Genomic DNA, 21,215 nt, shown 5'->3' with positions numbered 1-21,215 from the left:
AGGCTAAACAAGCTCTTGCATAGAAAGCAGTTTTAGTGTTCCAGTGAACAGTCCTAGGCTAGAGAATCACACCAAATGTACCATCACGGTACAGAGAATTTGGCCAGAGAGGGAAAATCCAGGAGGCAAGGAGACAGATCTGAGCACTTGCCGGTAGCCCTGGCTGTGGTGGCGGCAGCAGCAGCAGTGGCGGCGGCCATAGCTGCTATACCTACAAGAGAGAGTCTGAGACAAAGGCACCAGACACCGCGGGTGAGCAGATTCTGCTCAACACCAGCAAGAACTGACAAGGAGCAGATATCTTCATCCTGCAGATAAGACGCGGCCCAGGAACTAAGACTCGGGTGTGAGTACAATCCTGGCATCCTGACTCCTTCTCAGGGAACAGAGGGAAGGCCGCCCCTCCCCCATCACTGGAAATCTCCATCTTTGATACTGAAAAAGGCCCTGCTGAGCAGCTAGTTCCAGCTCAGGCCTTGGAAGAAAACAAGAGTCATTTAGCAGGTCACAGGAACCTGACCTGACCTGCCAGGCTCAGCTCCACCCAGGGAAAAGTCACCCAGCTCAGGCAGAGAAAGATCCACCCCCAAAGGAGTGACATTTTTTTCCTCTGGTTAAACAGAGACAGAGGCTGCCCCTCCCTAAGCAGCCTAGACAATCAATTGAAATTCAGTAAACATAAACCCTGAGAATGGCTCCAGGCTGGGCTCTGTGAGTGTCACAGGAGCTAGCTCCTCAGGGAAAAGCTACTGTCTGCTGAAAGGCCTCTACCTTACCCAGAACCTAGCCTCATCACAGCATCTCCAAACTAGAGGAAACAGCCATCTCCCTCTTTTGTGATACTCAAAGCAGATCTCCCTCCCACTGAAGTAGCCTAGGAAGAGGATCACAAAATCCTGGGTAATGCAGAGCATTTTTCTGCCTGCTCAAACAGACTTAAGAAACCAATCAAGCCACAGGAAAACCAAACACCACAAGCAGACCAGAGACTCCACCAAGAGACTGGTTATGGACACAGGGGAGATACAGGATCTTCCCATTCCCCACTTCCCCCCCAAAAGCCAAAGAACTCTTTTTTGTACTTTTTACTTTTTAATTTTTTTTATAAATTGTTTTCTATTAATTTTTTTCTCTCATAATTTTTATTTTAGGAATTTATGTGTGTGTGTGCTTTTTAAAAAATCTCTTCTTATCTTTTGGTTCTTTTTTATTCTTTTCATTTTTTTCTTTCTTTTTTGTGTGACTTAATTGCTATTCTGCTCATTACCAGATATATACCCATTGCCAATTATTAGACCTTATACCCAATTGGGTAGACATTTAATCCAGAAATTTATTACCCAATTCACAACTTCTTAGGCTTAAATTCTTTAATAGCAGTATTATCTCTTTATACCTATATAATTTTCAAGTAACTAATTTTAAGAATTTTTACTTTTAGTTTTTCATGTCTCCTTTCTATACCTCCCCTCCTCTCATCCTATTCTTCTCTCAATATCATTTCTTTATCTTACATAATTTTTAAGTGTTTCACATTTTAAATTTAAATTTTTGTTTTTCCATTCTTTCTTGTTTTTTTTAATCTCTCTCCTATCATTCTGTCCAATCCATTTCCCTCTCTGAGATTAGGACTTGGTTAAATTCACTCTCCTTTTACCTCTCCACATCCCTCTAATCCTATTTTTCCCCACATTTCTCCCTAAACCTAATAATTTTTGGTTTGCCAAATTCTTCTTTGCTGTTCTTAGTGCATTAAACCATAGTTTTTTGATGTTGAATAGATAGTATCTGTTGAACTAGATTGTTTCTGCAGCTATTTTGACTGTGCAACTACACGACTTTGGTTGATGCTTGCCTTAAAATAGTGTTCTAGCACAAAATTGATGTTACTTTCATACAAATGGACAGAACAAGCCGGAAAATCACAAGAAAAATGGCAAGTCTGGTTATTTCAACTCCCACTCATGATAGTCAGGTGACAGAACAGTTAATGAATAATCCAGAGGAGAGTTCCCAAAAAGCTCTACAAACACTACTGGTAAACATAGTGAATGAAAAGACTGAAAACCTTCAAAGGACTCAGTGTGAGCGTGATAGGGAGTGAGAAGAGGCAAACCAAAGATTAATACAGGAATCATGTGAGAGTGAGGAAGCTAATCAAAGATTGATACAGGAATTGCATGAGCAGATTGAGAACAGTCAAAGAGAAATAAAGGAATTGCATGAGCAGGCTGAGAAAAGTCAAAGAGAAAAACAGCAATTGCATGAACGTGAGGAAGCTAATCAAAGTGTAATACAGGAATTGAGAGAGTGGGATGAGAATAGACAAAGATCAATAGAGGCATTCATAGAATCAATGAACACAGAGCTGAAAGAATTAAGGGAGACCACGAAGGGAATGCTGAATGGAGCCCGACAGAAGGAATGGGAGTCCAAGGAAAACATAACCAATCAACTAAGTGATTTGAGAATAAGCACGGAACACCAAATTAAGGAAGTAAAGAAGTTCATACAAGATCTAAAAGCTCCAACAAAGAATTGGAAGCCATCAAAGCCGACCAATTAGAAGGAAAAGAAATAAAAAACAAAGTAGAAAGACTTGACGGTAGGTTAGATCATGCAGAAGATAGAATCTCAGGGATTCAAGACAGCCTAGATATTATAGAGAAAGAAAATACAACTATCCAAGACAAATCCAAGAAATATGATAGCTCTATTCAACATTTGGAAGACAACCTCAGAAGGCCTAATCTGAGGATAATGGGGGTAGAGAAGCACCTAGAGACAAAAGTTAATGGTCTAGGAAATTTCTTTAACAGGATCCTAGCAGAGAACTTCCCAAACATGCAAAAAGATAGCCTATTCAGGTACAAGAAGCTTTTAGAACCCCAAATAGACCAGAGCAGAACAGGACATCCCACAGTCACATTATAAACAGCACAGGATCAATTCAGACCAAGGGAAAGATCCTTAAAGCTGTCAAGGAGAAAAGATCAATCACCTATAAAGGGAAACCAATTAGAATCACCTCAGATTTCTCAGCAGAGACAATTAAAGCAAGAAGAGCCTGGAATGATGTATGCCATGCCCTAAAGACAAACAACAATCAACCAAGAATACTGTACCCAGCTAAACTCTCCTTCATAACTGAAGATCAAATAAAAACCTTCCATAGCAAAGAAAAATTAAAATAATATATCTCCACCAAACCAGCGCTCCAAAAGATACTTAAAGATGTCCTGCACATAGAAAACCAACAAGACCACAATAAAGGCCAGAAACCACACTTAAACTGGGAATCCAAGAACCATAGGAAGAACCCAGTTACCACAGTCCCCAAGAAAGTGGATAACATGGCAGGAAATCCCAAACACCTCTCAGTCCTAACTCTCAACATTAACAGACTTCTGTCCAATTATGAGACATAGAATGTATAATTAGATTAAAAAGCAAGATCCTTCTACCTGCTGCCTTCAGGATACACACCTTGCCCATAAAAACAAACACATTTTGAAAGTGAAAGGCTGGAACAAAATCTTCAAAGCAAATGGCCTCCATAAATAGGTAGGAGTTGCAATCCTAATATCAGATAAAATAGACTTCAAATTAAAATTAGTGAGAAGAGATAAAGGAGGTCACTCCATACTAATGAAGGCATATCTCCTTCAGGAGGATATTACAATTCTAAACATCTATTTGCCAAACAACAGAGCATCCAAATTTATCCAAGAAACACCACTTTCCTTCAAATCTCACATAGATCCAAAGACATTAATTGTTGGGACTTTAACACAGCACTATCCCCACTAAATAGATCAATTTGGCAAAAACTCAACAAAGAAACTGCAGATCTAAACAACTGCATAGATCAACTAGATTTAACAGACATCTACCAAATATTTCATCCAGTAGCATCAGAATACACATTTTTCTCAGCAGCACATGGAACATTTTCTAAAATAGACCACATTTTAGGCCACAAAGCAAACTTGTCTAAATTCAGAAATATTGAAGTTATATCTTGCATTCTCCAGACCGATAGGGAATAAAATTAGAACTCAACATCAAAAGCCACCAAAGAAAGTCCTGTAACACATGGAGGCTGAACAACACACTGCTCAATTACCAGTGGGTCATGGAAGAGATCAGAAAGAAAATTCAAATGTTCATGATATTCAACAAAAAAGAACACACAAATTACCAGCTCCTCTGAACACAGCAAAGGCAGTACTCAGAGGCAAGTTTATAGCTCTGAGTTCCTACATCAACAAGTTGGAGAGATCTGAAACCAACAATTTAATGAGACATCTAAGCCCAAAATGTACTCGTTATCTTGCCCATGTAATTGTAACCCCTCTACAGTATGTTCACAAAAAATAAAAAGAAAAAAGAAAAAAAAAGAAAAAGAGCAGCAAGATAAACCCCAATCCAGTAGATGGAAAGAAATAATTAAAATTAACTTTACAACTTTGGGGGGATGGGGTGGGGGCAAAACGGGGAAACAAAGGAGGAGTCAACAATGCTTGATAAGAAATGTACCCATTACCTTGCCCATGTAATTGTAACCCCTCTGTATGGTATTTTAACAATAAAAAAATTAAATCAGAATTAAACGAATTAGAATCCAAAAAAAAAAAAAAAACCATAGAAAGAACCAACAAACCAAAGAGTTGGTTCTTCGAAAACATTAACAAAATTAACAGACCCTTAGCAAATCTTATCAGAAAAAGAAGAGAACACATCGAAATAAATAAACTCAGAGATGAGAATGGAAACATCACCACAGAAACAACCAAGATTCAGAAAATTATAAGGGAATACGTCTCACACCTTTATGCTAATAAGTTTGAGAACTTGGCAGAAATGGACCTTTTCCTAACAAATATCGACATGCCAAAACTAAACCAAGATTAATTAAACCATCTTAACAGGCCCATATCAAGCACTGAAATAGAAACAGCAATAAGAGACCTCCCATCTAAGAAAAGCCAAGGACCAGATGGATTTACAGCGGAATTCCACGAGGCCTTCAAAGCAGAGCTCACACCAATAATCCTCCAACTCTTCAATGAAATTGAAAGAGAAAGTTCACTACCAAACTCATTCTATGAAGCCATCATAACCCTCATCCCAAAACCAGGCAGGGACTCATCAAAGAAAGAGAACTATACACCCATTTCTTTGAGGAACATTGATGCAAAACTTCTCAACAAAATTTTGGCCAATCGACTTCAACAATTCATCCAAAAAATCATACACCACGATCAAACAGGATTCATTTCAGAGATGCAAAGCTGGTTCAATATACACAAAGCTATTAATATAATTCATCACATCAACAAGAGCAAGGATAAGAACCACATGGTTATCTCAATAGATGCAGAAAAAGCATTTGACAAGATCAAACACCCTTTATGATGAAGGTTCTGCAAAAACTAGGAATCCAGGGAACATTTCTCAATACAATAAAGGCTTTATATGACAAACCTACAGTCAGCATTTTACTTAATGGTGAAAAACTAAAGCCATTTCCTCTTAACTCAGCAATGAGACAAGGATGTCCACTTTCTCCACTTCTCAATTTAGTATTAGAATTCCTAGCTACAGCAATAAGACAAGATGCAAACATAAAAGGGATCCAAATAGGGAAAGATGAAGTAAAACTCTCCCTCTTTGCAGATGACATGATTTTATATTTAAAGAATCCCATGGACTCCACTCCCAAATTACTCAAGCTGATTCAAAACTTTGGCAAAGTAGCAGGGTATAAAATTAACCCTCAAAAATCAATGGCTTTTTTGTATGCCAACAGTGAGAAAAGTGTGGCTGAAATTAGGAAAGTAACCCCATTCGTTATAGCCCCACAAAAAAATAAAATACCTAGGAATTCACTTAACCAAAGAAGTGAAGGACCTCTATGATGAAAACTTTAAAAACCTGAAAAAGGAAATCAAAATAAAACTTGGAAAGTGGAAAAACCTCCCATGCTCCTGAATTGGAAAGATCAACATCATGAAAATGGCAATACTTCCCAAGGCTATCTACAAATTCAACCTATCAATATTCCAACCTCATTCTTCAAGGAAATAGAAGAGGCAATCCAAAAATTCATATGGAACTCCAAATAGCATAAACAATCCTTAACAGAAAGAACACAGCTGGAGGAATATCAATACCAAATTTCAAATTCTATTACATAGTAATAAAAACAGCTTAGTACTGGCACAAGACCAGACCTCAGGGCCAATGGAATAGAATTGAAAACTCAGAAATCAACCCACAGACCTATAGCCATCTAATCTTCGATAAGGGAGCTAAAAAAATAGAATGGAAGAAAGACAGCATCTTGAGTAAATGGTGCTGGAAAAATTGGTTAATCACTTGTAGAAAACTAAAGCTAGATCTTTATATATCACCCTGCACCAGAATCAACTCCAAATGGATCAAAGACCTTGGAGTCAAAGCAAACACCCTGAAAACATTACAGGAAGGAATAGGAGTAGGTCTCTTTGGCACAGGCTGAAATTTTCTTAATAGAGACCCAGAAGCACAACAAATCAAAGAAAGGTTGGACAAATGGGATTGCATGAAATTGTAGAGCTTCTGCATGCCAAAGGACATAGCTAGCAAGATCAATGGAAAGCTCATGGATTAGGAGAAGATCTTCACTAGCCATACAATGGACAAGGGTCTCATATCTAAAATATACTTGGAACTCAAAAAAGTAAATCCCCCAACAACAAATCCTCAAAGAAACAACTGCCCAATAAATAAGTGGGCTAAAGACTTAAAGAGAAACTTCTCTGAAGAGGAAAGAAGGATGGCCAATAGATAAATGAAGAAATGCTTAACCTTCCTAGCCATAAAAGAAATGCAAATCAAAACAACATTGAGATACCACCTCACCCAAGTTAGAATGGCTGTAATCACGAACTCTAACAGATTCTGGAGGGGATGTGAACAGAAGGGAACCTTACTGCATTGTTGGTGGGAGTGTAAACTTGTTCAACCACTTTGGAAAGCAGTATGGAGTTTCCTCAAAAGACTTCTCATAGAGCTCCCCTATGACCCAGCAATCCCACTTTTGGGCATTTACCCAAATGATCATAAATAAGACCTTACTAAAGCTACCAGCACAACTATGTTTATTGCAGCATTATTTACCATAGCTAAGATATAGAACCAACCCAGATGCCCTCAGTAGATGAATGCGTCAAGAAAATGTGGTATATATACACAATGGAATTCTATGCCTCTATCAGAAAGAATGACATTGCCCCATTTGTTAGGAAATGGAAACACTTGGAAAAAATTATATTAAGTGAAGTAAGCCAGGTCCAAAAAACATAAGTCCCATGGTTTCCCTTATTTGCAGTAACTAGTATATGTCTGAGACAAGCAGAAATGTTCAGATAAGTTGATTTTAAGTGAAATGAACTCCAACACAAGACTCAAATGTTTTTTTCTTTCTTGTTATTGTTTCTAACTTATTTATAAGATATTTCTTTGTTGCTTTGTATGTCCCTCCCCCACGGTATAATCCCTGTTTTCACTGTATTTGATGTTGATATAATTTGTGGCGGGGAAGGGAAAAAACAAATTGTTTAAGTAGGAATACAGGTGGACCCATTGCAACAATGAGATGTACAAGACGTTATGTGGAAAATGAACTTTACAACTTTGGCACGTGTTGTGGGGGGAGAGAATGGGGAGGGAGATGGGAAGGGATGGTAAGGGGAAACAAATGAGTATGCAACAATGCTTGATAATAAATGCACTCACCTTGCCCATGTAATTGTAACCCTCTGTGCATTTTTTTCACAATAAAATCAATCAATTAATCAATCAATAAATAGGGATACTGGTGGACCCATTGCAACAATGAGATGTACAAGACGTTATGTCGAAAAATGAACTCTACAACTTTGGCCGGGGAGCGAGGTGGGTGGGGGAGGAGATGGGAATGGATCGGAAGGAGAAACAAAGGAGGAGGCAGCAATGCTTGATAATAAATATACTTATTACCTTGACCATGTAATTGTAACTGCTCTGTACTATATTTTCACACACAAAAAAAAAACTACAAAAAAAAAAAAAGAATCTATTTTGGAGAAATTCTGTGAGCCACTGAGAAGAATGTGTATTTTGTGGCTGTTGAAAAATTCTGTAAATACCCATTAAGTCAATTTGATCAATAGCTGCCATTTAATTCTAAAGTTTCCTTCTTGATTTTTTTTGTCTATGCAACCTATTTGTAAGAGTGGAATAATGGGCTGGGAAGGTGGTTCAGTGGTAGAGCGCTTGCCTTGCATGCATGAGGCCCTGGGTTCGATTCCTCAGCACCACATAAGCAAAAAGAAAAAAGCTGGAAGTGGTGCTGTGGCTCAAGTGGTAGAGTGCTAGCCTTGAGCTGAAGAGCTGAGGGACAGCGCCCAGGCCCAGAGTTCAGGCACCACGACTGGACCCCCCCCCCCAAAAAAAGAGTGGAATAATAAAGTTACTCACTGTTATTGTTGCTATCTATCTGCATTTATATCCAGCAGTGTCTGCTTTATAAAATTGAAATGCATAATTTTATAATTGTTATATCTTTCTGATGGATTGTTTCCTTTACCAGAATGAAGTGCCCTTTGTCTCTTTTTACTAAATTTTACTGAAGGCTGCTTTGTCACACATCCACGCCTTCTTGCTTTCATTCCGCAATCTTTTCCAATCTCTTTATTCTAAGCTTATTTTTTTTTCAGTGAGGTGAATTTTGTATAAGGGATACATAGTTGGGTCTTATTTTTTTATTCAATTTACATTTTGTCCTCTTCCCCGCATTCAGGGCTGGCAGTCTATCACTTGAGCCACACCTCCAGTTCCAGTCTTTTTATTTTGATTGGAGAATAGAGTTTTTCAGAGTTATTTAAAGACATTAGTAATTCTTTCCATTTTATTAGTTTTATATTGTTGGATTCTCCCTTGATTCTAATTTTTTTCTGTCTTTTTAAAATTATCTTTAAGTACTTGCACAAGGAGTTGCCATTTAACAAATCAGTTCATGGATGCAATGCATCCTCTTCAATGTCACTCCTTTCAACATTCACACCCATCCCTCCCCTACCTAATCCTTCCCTCACTCTTCTTAATTTTGTAGGATATACATTGGATTATTGACTGCATTGTCCCCACCCCTCCTTTTCATTTGTCATTTCTCCTTGGCCCTACCAACCCCTTTCTGGTACCCCCTTCCTGGCATTTATTTTGTTGAACTTTGATTTTGCCTTTCTAAGGAGTTACATGATTTGAGTTCTCTCTTGAATCTACCATACTTCAGTTGATAGAGTTGCATATCACCCAAAGTGTTTCCTTATAAGTTTACAAACTAAACTCCACATATAAGGGAAAACATTTGTCTTTTGGCCTGATTTACTTCACTTAACATAATTTTCCAAGTCTTTCCATTTCTTAACAAATGGCCCCATTTGTTTATCTACCTGTCTTTTGAGGATTATTCTTTCCTATATTTCCATGGATGTGTTTATCTTCCTCTTCTATGTGTAGGATTCCTTAAAGTATCTTCTGCAGCAATAGTTTAATTGTCATACATTCTTAAGATTTTGTTTGTCATGAAACATTTTATATGGGGATAGCAATCTAAGTTGGCAGTTATTTTATTTGGAGACTTGAAATAAATAAGCTCATGCCCTCATTGCTTTGAAAGTTTCCACTGAGAAATCTATATTATGATTATTAATTTTCCTTATAGATGACTTGGTGCTACTCTTTCAGCTTTCAATATCATTTCATGAATCCATACACTCAATATTTCAATATAATAAACCTTGGAAAGATTCTTTTCTGGTCTTCTCTCTGGAATCCTAAAGGTCTGCTATGCATAGATGCTCATCTCTTTCACCAAGTTAGAGACACCTTCTACTATTTCCTTAAGTGTTTTCTATATGTTTAGCTTGCACTCCTTACTTTTCTATATTCAAATGTACTTTTTAAAGGTATTCATGTTCCATTTGTTCTGTTTTCAGTCAAAAGTCTTTATTCTTTGTTAGGTGGCAGGGGTGGAGCTGGGGGCAAGGGCTTCTTCCAAAGGTCAGCTCTACTTTGCATGCCTCAGGCCATAGGGGAAACTTTTGGGGGACTAGTGTCTGTAGATTTCACTTGACTACATGGTAGGTGACAGCATGGGTGACCCCTACACACAAGCTTTTAAAATATTTTTTCCTTTATCTTCATCTGCTTGTTCAAATATGTCTGCCTTGACTTTAAGCTTTTACAGTTTGTCTTCTTTTTTATTTTTTTTCAATATCGTAACATGTTTATTTTCATAGTTCTATGGCATAGTATTCCTCAATATAAACTAAACTACCTAGTTAAGAAAGCATCTCTACTCAGAGTGAGAAAAAGATCATTTTGTAAATCACCTTTCTTCCTGTAAAAATCAATTGAACATGATAAGACGCAGAAGCCTTGGGTTCAAACTTTAAAGTAACTCCCTGAAATTTCCGAGTATAGGACCATTAAACCCAAGTTGCTCTTAAACCCAAGTTCTGGATCCCAAATAACAATAATTCTGCTGATAAGTATGTTTGTCATGACTCCAGAGCCTACTCTAGTTCTTATTCTAAATCTCATACTTGTACTTAAAAAATGAGTTGTAGGTTTTTTAAACTGTCACCTTTTCTTTAGGAATTTCTCAAATTCCCAAGATTTTTACAACTTCTTTAATTGGCAGTCATAGTGGGATTTAATAAAATTACTTTGAGTAATTATGATGCATTTGATAATGCCATATATTAATGACAACCTTATTGCTGAGAAGATGGAAAGTACATTAAACAAGGTATATTCATTTATTTTAAGGTTATAAGGTTGTCATTAACATAAGGCATTATCAAAATGCATCATGATTACAGTTTGTCTTCTATTTGAGACAGTCTGCTAGAGAGGATTTCCAATAAGGTTTTATCTGAAGTATTGAACTTTTCATTTGCAAGATTTCAATTTGATTTTTTTTGTGCCAGTCCTGGGACTAAAGCTCAAGTCCTGTGTACTGTTCTTGAGCTTCTTTTGCTCAAGGCTAGCATTCTATTATTTGAGCCACAGCTTCACTTCCAGCTTTTTTGGTAGTTAATTTTGATAAGAATCCCATGGACTTTCCTACCCAGGCTGGCTTGAACTATGGTCCTGAGATCTGAGTCTCCTGAGTAGGAAGAATTACAGATTTGAGCCACCAGCACCTGGCCTTATTTTTTTAGAATTTGTGCATCTTTATTGAATTCTTTTTTCATATCCTGCATTATTTTTATTTCACTGTTTGTTATTTGATTTTTCTTGGAATTTTCTGAGATATTTATTCTGTGCTCTTTCTTTTCATTGGTCACTCATATAATCATTTCTTTTGAATTATTTTAGATTTTACCCTTTTAACTGTTGTTTGTTACTGTGGGGTTGTTGAGTTTTTAAAGAGCTATGTTGCCTCTTTTTTTGTTTTATGTTACTTGTCTTTCTGCATTTGGGTTTGTGAATCTGTGACCAAATCATTGGTTAGAAGTTTCTATCATGTACAGTCTTTTCTTGAAATATTTTCAATATTCAGAAGGAGAGTGTATTGGTAGGACCTATGCATTTGTCTATGTGCTCAGGGCACTGGGACTGATTACCATCACCATTCACATTGAACAAAACTAGCTGGAGCCCCCTACAAGGGGTTTGATTTTCTGCTTCTGGGCTGCTTTCACTATAGAAGCTTCCCTTTGTTTGTTTACTGACAGTTGCTGTGCTTGCTGTGTGGAGTAAGTATGTCAGGTATGCTGATCAGGCTCTGTCTTGCTTTGTAAGTCCTCTGGTTTGTGTCCCCAAGGACGGTAAGTTTCCAAGTACACTGGTAACCCCTGAATGTGTCAGAGAATTGGGGAGCAGAGTACTGATTTCTGCATTGGTACAGGGAAAACTGATGGCCCTAGACATTTCTGCCTGGTAGTCTCATTGCCTACAGAACCTGTCAATCAGTTTACCTCCCTGTTGGAAAGAAGGAAGCTCAGAAACCACCCAGTAGTTCATCTCTGTGGAGGGGGGAGGATCTGAAAAGATCATGTGATTTGGAGGTCCTGAGATCAATGCCCTGAGATCTGCTTGATAGCAAACAAATCAGGATATAGTTTCCAAAGTTGGGTGGGAATGTTTCTAGGCCTGTCCAACAGTTTGCCTCCCTACTGAGGGGAAGGGGAAGCCATGGAAATCATGTAATTCAGAGAGCCTGGGTCAGGTCATCAGACATGTCTTGTAGCAAAAGCACACCAAAAAGCAGTTCCCAGAGGTAGGTGTCAGTGCTTTCAGACCCTGCCCAGAACTTCACTTCTGCATGGGGGTTGGGAGGAGGTTGCAGAAATCACATCGTTTGGAATGTTTTGTCTCTGGTCCCTTAGACCCACCTGGCCAGCAAACACATGCATGAATGCAATTCCAAGAGTGGGCCATGTGCCCAGTCATGTTCGTCTCCCTATGGGTGAGGAAGCTCTGAAAATCACATGACTTGAAGGATTTGGGCTTAATGCCCTCAGACCTACCCACCAGCCAACACATAGAACTATGGGGTAGGCTCTGGAGGCTGAATACTTTACCAGCCACGGGCTGGTGCTCTCTTTCTATTGTGACCTTCTTAAAGACCCCAGACTCACTGGGATGCTTTCTTCAACGGGAGGGCACCCCAAGAACCAAGACTCCAAACCAGCAGATGCAACAAGCAAGAGGAGTTTATTAGGCGTTTGTGCAAAAGGGCTCCCTGTCCAAGGCAGACTGGAAGCCCCGAGCAGTGGTTACAGGCACTTTTAAAGACAAAAACCACAGGATTAGCATAAGACCCCAGGCTCCCCAGGATTGGCTCAGCTTAAAAATCAACTGCGCGGGAAGTTTTGTAACACTTGTTGAAAACTGGTTGGTTCCCTAGGGGGAGGCTTCTCTGGAGGGGAGTCCACATAGTTACAGGCTCGCGATTGGTTGACATTTGACCTAGTTTGCTGGGCTCACCAGATGGTCTTTATCTTGAGTCCTTTGCTGAGAGTTTCTAAACAGGAATTTAGAAGAACATACTCTTTTGTTCTTTATCTATGTTTGCAGACCTTGTCCCAGGGCCTGCATCTGGACTCTGAAACTTTTTAACTTATTTCTGGGAGGGGAAGAGTCAGTGTTAGCGCAAGCATGTTTACAGAAGCAGAATTAGCAGTTAGTAAATTGTAAAATGGACATAGCCCCAATTTCAATCTTTCATTCCCTCCTCTTGTCTTTGGACTAATTTTAATCTTAAAATTTAGGGTGTTTCTATATTATCTTGTGGGGTGTCAGTTGTTCTCAATGCTTGGTATTTGGATCTCAGAACTAATAGATGGACTGAGCTGATCTTTTTCTTTTACAAGTCTGTTGAGTATACAAGGTCCGATTGTAACAAAAGTAACAGTAACAGGGCCCCTTACATTTTTTTCCACCAGTCCTGACTCCGTGTATCACAATTAACTTAATTTTATACCAGCTGTACTTGTAAGCTCCAATTTTAAGACATACTCATACCATCTGCTACATACTTAAACTTTCTGAGGTTTGTCTTAAAGACAATCCTTACTTTTCAAATCCTTTCTTATCCAAAGGGGATACCAATTTTTCCCCAATTCCTTTCCCAGGGCTTTCTTTACTACCCCCCTCTCCTTTGCAGTTTATTACTTCCATTGATAACACACTCAGGTTATTACCATACCAGAGCCAAACTAGGCTGTGACCATAGAGTGGATTTCCAGTCACTATGCACTGAATTGCCTAAGGCAAGCAAGCCAGTGATATCCTTGTCCCCAATATCCACTGTGGGAAGAGAGGGTTTCTGGATATCTCCCAAAAGAATGTCCCACAAGATCTTAGATTTAGCAGCAGGCAGCCAGGAAGCAGACTCAGGTGATGGAATCAGGCAGGAGTTCCTCCAGGTGGCTGTCAGGCCGTCATTGAACTTTACCCATTAGGGTATGCAGCAGCAGCAGCAGGGTCTCCCAGTGGCTCCAAGGGACTGTCACACCTCATGCTGGGCTGTAAATTCCTACACAGACTGGTTAAAGATACATTTCATAGGCTTGGTAGGCTTTGATCCTGCTGGTTTTAAGATCTTCAAACAATAGCCCAGGACAATTTACCAAAATCACAACTTTTTTACTAACCAGATATATTTTTATAAATAGACACAGAAGGCTCAGTGTTGTAACCATTTCTGACAGATGCAGTCTCCACACCTTGCACACCTACAACAGTTAACACTATTTTTTATGCCTTTTTTAAAAAATTATTTGATCTATTTTGCCTCATTTCTCCAAAATTGACTCTGGACCTTTGATCTTAAAAAGGGGGTAGAAGGGCAAAGGTCCATCTGCAACTTTTTCAAGCTGACTTCAGGGGCGTTGATCTTACCTAGCCAGGAACCTATAACCTTAGCCTATTTTACAAAGAGGCCATCAGGGTTAGATGTCATTAAGAACAATATTTTGACAACTGCACAGACCTTTTCTCCAGCTACAGCAGTGTAGCTTGTTTAGCACTCTGGTTTGCAAAAGCATCTTCCTAGATGGCTTAGGAATATGATCTCTAATGATCCCAGCAATGCCTAAGTCACCTTTGCAGGCCTTAGAAAGAGATCAATGGACTCAGGTTTACAAAGTTTTTCCTGAGCAGATGAACTTCATGTAACTAGTGTCAGCTCAATTAGAGCTTTTGGCACATAAAGGGGTTGAGATTTAAACTATTTCCCATATTTTATAACATTAGCTTTTTACTATCACAGAGGACTGGCAAGTTCCTGTCCCTTACAAGGTAGATAGTCATGGACATTAGGCATGCTTACAAACTCTTTTTATGACCTCCTGGCTCTGACCAGTTTTGAAGGGCCACGCACAAGTGACTCTAGGATCTGACATTTCTGCCATCCAACCAGTGGCTTACTGCCTCTGGATGCTCCTCCATTGCTCTTGTCCCAGGAGTGTCTTCTCCACATTGGGATAAATGCCTCATTGGCATTTCCCTTTAGCTGGTCACTGGACTTGAACTCGGGGCCTGAGCACTGTCCCTCAGCTCTACAGCTCAAGGCTAGCACTCTGCCACTTTGAGTCCCAAAGCAACTCTGCTTGCTCTTTCAGCACTCTGCTGGCTGAGTAGAGGTGACAGTCTCACAGGAACCTTTTTCTGCCCGGGCTGGCCTTGAACCAGTTTCAGATCAATGAGTCTTATAAAAGGCCATTTTACTCCAATTAAAAGCAACAAGAAGTAGCTTTTAAGCATGCTCTTACCTGAAACTTATTAAGAGTCAAAGTTACATCTGACAAACTATTAAGAATCCTCTGTGCTTTTCTCTGGACTTTGCTGGAAACTTAAAAAAACAACCTATAAGAGCAAACTGGAATAGCAATCATTTTGATAATCCTAATTTTTTTTCTCTGTGCACATTGAGGCCAATGTTAAGAACAATTTTATTTTTAAACTTTATATCTAAAAATCCATTTCTAATTTTAATGTTAACACATCCAAGGGGAAGTTTTAGCAATACTAATCAGATCATCACATCACTCATTTTAACAATCATGTTTTCAGTGTCTATCTGCAGAGAAAAGAGAGAACAAAGATGGGCCGTTCGGCCCCTTCTATGGAATGGGCACACCCAATCTGACTCTAGGGTTAGATGAACTGCATTTGTGCCAGCTTGCCCTCTTTCACCATGCGTGGACTCCTCCAAGGACCTGTCCCACCATGCATGACCAGCTGAAGTGCACTTCTGCCTGTTCATCCCTTACCCCCAAAAGACAGGTCTTCTGTTGGGTTCTAAGTTTTTCCCCCTGTCTCTTCTCTTGGTTCTTGAATGAAATACACAGTTTTAGACAGACAGAACAGGTAACATCTTTGACAGTGTTAAACTAACCTTTACATTTAAATTTTTAATATTTATCCCCAAATTTTAGCCAAGGGAATTAAATCCCAAACTGCCAATGCATTTTTGTTAAGCCAGATAACTTAATTACAGTATAAATAGTCTTATGCATTTTAAAACATCAATGTGAAGATTTTTAAAAATTTTTGGTAATGTCCAAACCTCATAACCTTTTGAATTTTTAAATTTAAACTCACCCAATTGTTACAGCATGCTGACAATTCTTATCTTTGAACACGTTCACAGACACACACAAAACACTCACACAGATCTTAAAGCACGCAAAAATCAAAATCAGTCATACATACACCTTTTAAAGTTTTTAAACAAAAATTTAAGACAGTATTTCTTTTAAACTAGGTACCTTTGTTGGGCTTTATTTTCCCAGAGCTTGTTTGTCTAGCAAGGCAATTCACTAATTAGTCTTTTGAATCCCTTCTGTTGGAGGAGGGCTGGGGGAGGGGGTCACTTTAAACTGGCCAGATTTTTTTAATCCAATTTCAGACAAGAGCACTTTACAAATTGTTACATTGTCAGGACTAGCTGAAAAAGTCCAAACTAGGCACATAGCCTTCTACACCCTCCCTGCTGGCAGCCTCCACAAGGAGAAAATGCAGCCTGAGGCTAGAAAGGAACCAAACTAGCCCAGTAACCTTCCATGCCTCACAGGGAGGGTGGGCATAGCAGGTCTGTGACCGAGCCCAGCTGGAACTTTTATTCCCCCAGAGATGTTCAATTAAATAACAAAAACACAGGTAAACACAAAAACCAAGAATCCACATTTAATACTGGTACCAATTCTAAAACAGAACTAGACAAGAACTGAAGGCTGAGTTGGGGACTAATGGGACCCAATTTATCCCTACCAGAACTCTGTGCTGTTCTCATTCAGCAAGCTGAATCCAGAGTCTGCTGAGTGAGCCTGCCACACTCACCCAGAACTTTCCTACCCCAGAAAACATAAAACAAGCACACACTAAAGTTAACAAGACAAACAAGTGGCCACAAAGACAAAATCAAGTCTCAGTGAATGGGGCGACATCTCACCACCATTCACTTACCAGGGGACTCAACCCCCCTACTCACCTCCGGAGGATTTTTCTCTTAGATTCCTGCAGACTTTTACCCAGGGGCCTTCCAAGGTGGAGGAGAATTCCCAGTCATCTTGGGGCAAAGGAAAAGAAAAATCCCTAGCAGCCGTCCCCTCAGACTGACAGGTTTTTCCCCCACGCTCAGACCCCCCGAGCCAAGGCCTGAGGCTGAGATCTAACTGGGGCCACTTGCAGGTGGTCAGTGGCAGTTTCATAATTGACAAACAAGCAAGTTACAAAAGCAGAACCAGCAGTTTTTAAACGAACTAGGACAAGGTCTCAGGTGTCCTGGGAGTGGACTCACTTGTTGTCCCATCTCTATAGAGAATACAAAACACACACTAAAAACGAGTAACACTAAACAGAGACAGAACCAGACGCCTCACGGCTACCGAGTGCAGATGAGGAAGGAATTACAGATGGGAGTGGCCGGCCTTGCCTTAACTCCCCAGAACAGAGAGACACTCGGATCTCCTCCTTCCTCCAGACGACCCTGGAGCAGGACTCCAGGGCGGGACCAGGGCACTGGGCACGTCTGCTTTTCCCTCTGGCCCAAATACAGATGACCCTGGAGCAGGGCTCCAGGGCGGGACTAGGGTACTGGGCACGTCTGCTTTTCCCTCTAGTCCAAATACAGATTTGGATCCCAGAATGCAAAACGAAAGTGACAAACACAGAAGACGCGAGACACAAGAGCTCTACCGGTCCTGGAATTTGGGGCCTGGGGGGGGCGCCTGGATCCCGGATGAGCCCCCAACTGAAAGACCCCAGACTCACTGGGATGCTTTCTTCAACGGGAGGGCACCCCAAGAACCAAGACTCCAAACCAGCAGATGCAACAAGCAAGAGGAGTTTATTAGGCGTTTGTGCAAAAGGGCTCCCTGTCCAAGGCAGACTGGAAGCCCCGAGCAGTGGTTACAGGCACTTTTAAAGACAAAAACCACAGGATTAGCATAAGACCCCAGGCTCCCCAGGATTGGCTCAGCTTAAAAATCAACTGCGCGGGAAGTTTTGTAACACTTGTTGAAAACTGGTTGGTTCCCTAGGGGGAGGCTTCTCTGGAGGGGAGTCCACATAGTTACAGGCTCGCGATTGGTTGACATTTGACCTAGTTTGCTGGGCTCACCAGATGGTCTTTATCTTGAGTCCCTTGCTGAGAGTTTCTAAACAGGAATTTAGAAGAACATACTCTTTTGTTCTTTATCTATGTTTGCAGACCTTGTCCCAGGGCCTGCATCTGGACTCTGAAACTTTTTAACTTATTTCTGGGAGGGGAAGAGTCAGTGTTAGCACAAGCATGTTTACAGAAGCAGAATTAGCAGTTAGTAAATTGTAAAATGGACATAGCCCCAATTTCAATCTTTCACTTCAGGTGATAGTACTTGCTCCTTGCCTGATAGAGCTGTGACTCTGAACACTGTGTCTTTCACTGTCAGAGCTCCCCACTGCTTGAACTCCTCTGGTGATATCATAATCAGATCTCCATGACCACCTCTTTTGGCCAGCTTCTACCGAGACACTGTGGCAGAGTGCCACAAGACTCTCTGAGCCATAATTGTTCCTTGTTTGAGTGCATATCTGATTCTCAAGCAATAGGCTCTTCTCAAGATGCCATCTTGCTTATAGCTTTCAGAGATGAGAAGAATAACGGAATGTCTGTCTTCACTGAAATGAGCCTTCCACACCAGAACAATCACTGTCTCACCAAATCTCTGCACTGAGCTTAAGACTTGCAGCAGGTATGGGATTATCATGCAGACAGAATCTCCAGGGCTTACCTTATGATTGCATGTTCAGCTTTCTTTCCCTTCGTGGGAGATGAAGATGTGTTTTGGGAGTGTTTGTTGCTTTTTTGTATTATTTCTGTTTCTCCATGTTTCTTTTGGCCACCCTGTTAGAGCCTTCATAATTCCCACTGTCCTACTATTTCTCTAGATAAACAGAAAGATAAATAATGAGTAATTTTACTTATAGGTAAGGTCTAAAGTAATCAAATTCATAGATGCAGAGAGAATGGTGGGTGTTAGGGGCTGGAGAGAGAAGGAATTTCGGGGATATTGGTCAAAGGGTACAAAGTTGTATTTATGCACGATAGATATGATATTGTATACCTTAAACTTGCTAAAAACTAGTTAAGTGTTCTTGGCACAAAAAGAATAGATACAAAACGTAATTTTTTTGATGCTGAGATTAGCATTTGTTTCACAATGTATATGCATATCAAACCATCATGCATCTTAATTGTATAAAATTTTAATTTGTCATTTATTCCTCAATTAAAGTGGAAAAGAGCTGGGTGCAAGCAGCTAATGCCTGTAATCATAGCTACCTAAGAAGTTGAGATCTTAGGATCATGGTTCAAAGCCAACCTAAGAAGGAAAGTCTGTGTCACTCTTATCTCCAATGAACTTCCAAAAAGTCAGATATGGAGCTGTGGTCAAGTGGTAGAGTAAAATAAGCTCAAGGACAGCACCCAGACCCTGCAGTCAAGCCCCAAGACCAGCACAAAAAAGTGTAAATGAATGTGTTATTTAATTTCCAAATAGTTATCAACTTCCAGTTTTCTTTCTTTTATTTATTTTCAACTTTTTTCCCACTGAAAGAATCTAGAGAATATACTTGTTATGAAATTTAAATTTAAAATTTATTGAAAATTCATTTTATACTTTACTTATAGTCTTAGAGAATGTTCAATACTCATTAAATGAAAATGTGTGTTTTACCATTTGGAAGAGTGTTTCTGTGACTACTAGATCTAGTTAGCATGTAGTATTGTTAAAGTCTATTTCCTTGTAGATTTTCTATCTGGTGTTACATTGATTTAAAAGAAAGATTTTTAGCAAGGTGCCAGTGGCTTATGCCTGTCATTCTAGCTACTTAGGAGGCTTAGGTCTGAGGATTGTGGTTTAAAGCCAGCCCAGGCAGAAGAATCTGTGACTCTTTTCCCCAGTGAACTAACAAAAAGCTGGAAATGGAGGTGTGGTTCAAGTGGTAGAGTGCCAGCTTTGAGCAAAAAGCTAAGGGACAGTGCCCAGACCCTGAGTTTAAGCCCCAGTCTTGGAAAACACACATACACACACACACACACACACACACACACACACACACACACACACACACACACACACACACATACACAAAACACAATTAAGATATTGAACCTTCCAACTATGATATTGCCTATTTCCTCATTTAATTTTGCCAATTTTTGTCTCATATTTTTTTGGTGCTACCTTGGTTGCTAAATATATGTTCATAATGGATGTATTTCTTAGTGGATTGACACTTCTATTTTTTGCAGTACTGCAGAGCTAGTCCTTGCTAAGCAGGTGTTGTACCACTTGAGACACTCTGCCATACTCTTTTTTGCATTATTTTTGTGATAATCTTCCTTTATGCCTGGGCTGGCCTGGCCTATGATTCCCCTATTTTGTGCTTTCTTTTGTAGCTCAGATGAGAGGTGTGTACCACACTACCCAGACATCAATTAATATGAAGTCTTAGGAACTTCTATGTTTGGGATGGCCTTGAGCCATGTCTCTCAATCTTTGTCTGCCAAGAGCTAGAATTATAGACTTCAACCACTTTGCTAAGTTGGATCAACCCTTTCTTGTTGGTTCTGGGGCTTGAACTCAGGGCCTGGGTAATATCCATGAACGTTTTTACTCAAGGCTAGTACTCTAGCACTTGAGCCACAGCTCCACTTTTGGCTTTTTGGTACTTAATTTAGAGGTAAGAGTCTCACAGACTTTCCTGCCTGAGATCCTCAGATCTCAGCCTCCTGAGAAGCTAGGGTTACAGGTGTGAGTCACCAACACCTGGCTGGATCAACACCTTTTATCTGTTCATAGTATTCTTTATCTACTGTAAGAGTCTTAGACTTAAAACATACTTTTTCTAATATTAGTCCAGATAATATTAGTCCAACTTACAAGGGGTTACTTCCCAACAAAACCATTGTAAGTTGAAAATATTGTAGATAAAAACTGTGTTTATTACACCTAATCACTAAACATGATAGTTTAACAACACAGTATATTGAAAAATATTGTGGGTTTTTTTATTTGACCTTTGTAATTACAAAGTTGACTGAGTTCTGTGGCTTGCTGCTGTTGCCCAATATCTGAGAGAGTATATTAATTCATATTGTTCCTTTGAGAAAAGGTCATAATTCA

The 21,215-nt window shown here is 39.6% G+C and overlaps 1 long non-coding RNA gene and 1 pseudogene across 1 annotated transcript; both read right to left on the bottom strand.

The window, feature by feature from the left end:
* The window catches only part of LOC138839831 (TAF5-like RNA polymerase II p300/CBP-associated factor-associated factor 65 kDa subunit 5L), a 40,798-nt pseudogene extending 40,598 nt beyond the window's left edge, over nt 1–200 (bottom strand).
* A 12,557-nt stretch (nt 201–12,757) lies between these two features.
* On the bottom strand, nt 12,758–18,197 carry LOC138839512 (uncharacterized). Its single transcript, XR_011375984.1, has 3 exons — nt 17,818–18,197; nt 17,036–17,113; nt 12,758–14,086 (listed from the first exon to the last, which is right to left on the bottom strand). It is a non-coding gene; the product is annotated as an uncharacterized lncRNA (long non-coding RNA).
* Nucleotides 18,198–21,215: the final 3,018 nt, after the last annotated feature.

The sequence above is a fragment of the Dipodomys merriami genome, unplaced genomic scaffold (genome assembly GCF_024711535.1).
Source record: "Dipodomys merriami isolate MVZ:Mamm:240054 unplaced genomic scaffold, mDipMer1.0.p SCAF_3, whole genome shotgun sequence".
Lineage (NCBI taxonomy): Eukaryota > Metazoa > Chordata > Mammalia > Rodentia > Heteromyidae > Dipodomys > Dipodomys merriami.
Note: the sequence above shows the minus strand (reverse complement) of the source record. Positions and strands in the feature narration are given on the sequence as shown.